The sequence below is a fragment of the Crinia signifera genome, chromosome 8 (assembly GCF_055691185.1).
Source record: "Crinia signifera chromosome 8, ASM5569118v1, whole genome shotgun sequence".
NCBI lineage: Eukaryota > Metazoa > Chordata > Amphibia > Anura > Myobatrachidae > Crinia > Crinia signifera.
In genome coordinates, this window is record NC_139224.1 from 51042093 (window position 1) to 51046116 (window position 4024).

Genomic DNA, 4024 nt, shown 5'->3' on the forward strand with positions numbered 1-4024 from the left:
TTTAATTTGTCTGCAATCAAGGGCATGAGCTAATTAATACGTAGACTGATGTTGAACTTGTAGAATTAGACAATCACTAATTACTACTCTTTGTAAATGTTGCAGAATGCGCTGTTTGTGGCTTCTAAGGGAAGGTTTCAGAATCACTGTTGCAAATTATATTCCATACATTTTATGGAGGGGATAGTGGTGTAACTAGCAATGTTGTGCCCCCCCCCCCCCTGCAAAAAATAATTATCCCCCCCCCCCCCGATTAAATATACATTATATTATTTTTTTTACCTAAATGCTCATTGCCAGGGGTTTCATGTTCATTGATAGGAGTTACATGCTCGTTGCCAGGGGTTTCGTGCTCATTGCCAGGGTTACATGCTTGTAGCCAGGAGTTTCAAACTCGTTTCCAGGGGTTTCATGCTCATTGCTGGGTGTTACATGCACAATGTCAGAGGTTTCATGCTTATTGCAAGGGTTACATGCTCATAGCCAAGGGTTTCATGCATGTGTCCAGGGTTTTCTTATATATATATATATATATGAATCTGCATCTTCTGGGTAGCGATATACGCTACCCATTAGGACCTCTAACATCTATCCATCTATCCGGTAGGACCTCTTATATTTGTCTCCTCCAAGGCGGTGGACATTTTTGGAGGGGCATTTTCATCAGATGCTATACGGACAGCCAGATCCATTGGAATCTGCAGAGACCCCACAGCACCGACTCCCCCAACCCTCCACTTGTGCTGCAGTGCCACCCCCGCCGCCGCCGCCCCGTCAAGCACCCCCCCCCGGCCGCCCCGTCGCCTATGCTAACCCCCTCCCCCGCAGTCTTACCTATCGCGCTGTGCTGGTCCCGGCGGCTCCGTTCTTCTGCTGAGGACCACCACAAAATGGCCGCCCCCATACAGCAGGCAGTTTCAGAGAACAGTGTGCTATATGGGGGCGGCCATTTTGTGGTGGTCCTCATCAGAAGAACGGAGCCACCGGGACCAGCGAGATACGTAAGTCTGCGGGGGATTGGGGGGGGTAACTATAGCACCGCAGCCCCCGGCGCCCCCACATGCACAGCGCCCCCCCCGCGGTGGCGGGGGCTGCGGTGCTATAGTTACGCCCCTGGGCATGTAACTGCAGTTTGCGTCATCATGGCTGTGTCCTCTATTGTGCCATATTGTGGTTCTTATCATCACCATAAGGCCACGGTGATGAGATTCACAGCAAACAGTACCATTCGGCTAATCCCCCAATGTACTAAATAAGCTGATGGAATCCAGAAGGGTTTTCAACTCCTCAGCATTATGACATTCCTTTGAGGGGTGGCATGTCAATCCTTGGGGAGAGATTAAGTAACAACCAATCAGCTTTTGTCATTTTTCATACACAGCCTGTAAAATGTCAGATGATACTTTACCTCTCTCAGTTTTATCTTTCTCCAAGGTTCGATACATCTGCCCCCAGGATAGCAAGCAAGTATACTCAGATACTCGCTAAAGATGTTTGCACATGTGTATATATGTACATGTGCAAACCCCAGACCATCGGAAAAGGGTCCGAATACGGACCCATACAGCCCCCAAATACTTTATTGAAACCTTTTTAATGTCTATTGTGTATTGTTTATTGTCTTTTGTATATTTATGTCTTTATTAAAATCATTGTTTTCACTTTGGTGTGAGACTCCATTCTTACATCACAGGAGCAGTGGAGACATTAGCGCACCTCTTCTTTACTCATTCTCCTAAATGCTACTTGCAGCTTCATAACCATTGTCAGAGGAGATCATCTGCCCTGCGATACTCCCTCTAGTCAGAACTAATACATTTCACAGTAGTACAGTTCACAGTATAATAGCTGGAAGCTAAACCATAACAGGAACAGTGTCCGTGTGACAGCATCCTAAAGCTTTTACTGACTTTCAGTGTAAATGTAGCTTTGTCCCCGTGCAGTGCCGTCCGCTCTGGAAGTCAAGTGGTTGTCACGTCTCTGCTTATCTCCTGTCTCTCCCTTCTGTTTTATTCGCAGTAGGATTTAAGTCTATGTTTTGATACTTGCAGCTAAAAGGAGTGAATAAAAAGAAACAAAAACAACGGACTAAAAGGTTCTTATCTCTTCTCCCTAAATAGTCTATATTGTGCAATAAAAATAATACGAATTATGCATATTACAATTATTATTATTATTATGATTATTATGTTTATTTTATCTGTATGGTATCACCTGTTTGCTGTTTGTTTTGCATATGTTTGTTGGTTCTTTGATAGAATATTCTATTGTATGCAGGGGCATTTTAAGAGAGGATGAGGCCCATGTGCAGCCGTCTCCGGTTGGGCCCCCTCCTCTGCAGTGCTGTGTAGTAGGGTCTGAGGTCTAGAGCACTTGACTGCACATGCGCAGATCACTGGAAAAATGGCTGCCGTGACACACCGCAAATATTAAGCATCCCCCAAATGTAAAATGGAGGGGCAGCAGCAGGAATCTCTGGGGGATACAATACTGCCCGATGCATCATATCCTGGGATGGCGGTAGCACATTGTTGCAGTGGAGTTGGCGGGGTCAGTGCTGACTGAGGATGTGTCGACCCCCCCCAGCACCTGATTGCATCACTGGGATGGGCTCCTTTCAGAGGGACATACATACCGCAATAGGATCCCATATTCCAATGCGATCCTGTTTGGTAATATTCCACCCAGATTGCATTGTATATGCAATCCTTGTTAAATAAGCTCATTGGTCTGTTGACCAGCTCATTCTGTCCTGACTTCAGCCTTATTCCAGCGTAGCCAGCAGTAAAAGTGGCCATCAGCAGGGATGCAGAGCCAGGCAGACGTGTAACTCTGGGAGGCAATAGAGTCATCTGCCGCCAGGCTCCTGCTCCCAAGGGGGCTCCTCTCGTCCTTTTGAATCAGTTAATTAAAAGCTGTCAATATTGTTTCTGTGGCTGACTCCTTGCAGAAAAATAGATGTCACACTCATTATTCTAAACATCATTCTTGCAAGTGTCACATCCTGTATTAGAACCCATAACATGTCTTACTGGAGAGAGACACCTTACTGATTGAGCTATTTGGGGGGCACAAATGTTTATCTTGCCTCCCGGCAACTGGGACGAACTTACGCCACCGGGACCGGGAGAGCGCTTCTCCTGCCCGGTACCACCCTGCTGTGCATCCTCTGCTGAGTGGCTAGCGCTGCAGCTGTCAGAACAATCAGTGTTACTGTCCGCTCATACATTGCCCTGCATATTGGCATATTCCTGTCTGTAAACGAATACCAGATGATGAGTGTATTGATAGTTACCACCATTCTGGTGGCGAATTGTCCACTCCTGTTATGGTTGTCCTCCAATTGGCAGGCAGCCGAATTTGATGAGTCCCAAAGTGCCAAAGCGGTTTTTATATCCAACTGTGCTTTATTCTACAGCATTTCGGGCATTGCCCGTCTTCAAAACACTGTGTACCCGGCCCCTACACACTCATTACCTTATGGAGACAGTCACTGAGCAGTACACAGGAAGACTGCCTTAGTCCACCTGGGTCCAGGCTTGGGAGGACCATCGACCATCGATGATTCACAATCATCGATGGTTTATGGCTGATGTAGAATAGTTTTGCCATCGATGGGGGAGAACCAGATGGTTTCCCTTCATCGATGTTCAACTTAAACAAATAGCTTTGTTTTCGTTTTTTTCGCCAAGAGGCCGGGGGACACCCATGATGCCCCGCCCCTGTGTTTTGATTGGCCTACAGGCCAATCAGTCAAAAAAAAAAAAAGGTTACCCATCGATAGGTAAAAACATTGATGGTCATTCATTGCACAGTTTAACTCTATTGATGGCCAGTTGCATTATTGGCAATGGCAACATTGGCCATCACTAGTCCAGGCACGGTCGGGCGTGGCCATATCCTGGACCCCTGTGGCCCTGCCCTCTTGATAGATTCACTCTGATTGTGCCCAGTGCATCTGATTGCAGGTACCGCCAGAGCAGCCGAGAGGGGGGGGGGGGAGTGGGTACTAATTTCCCGGGCC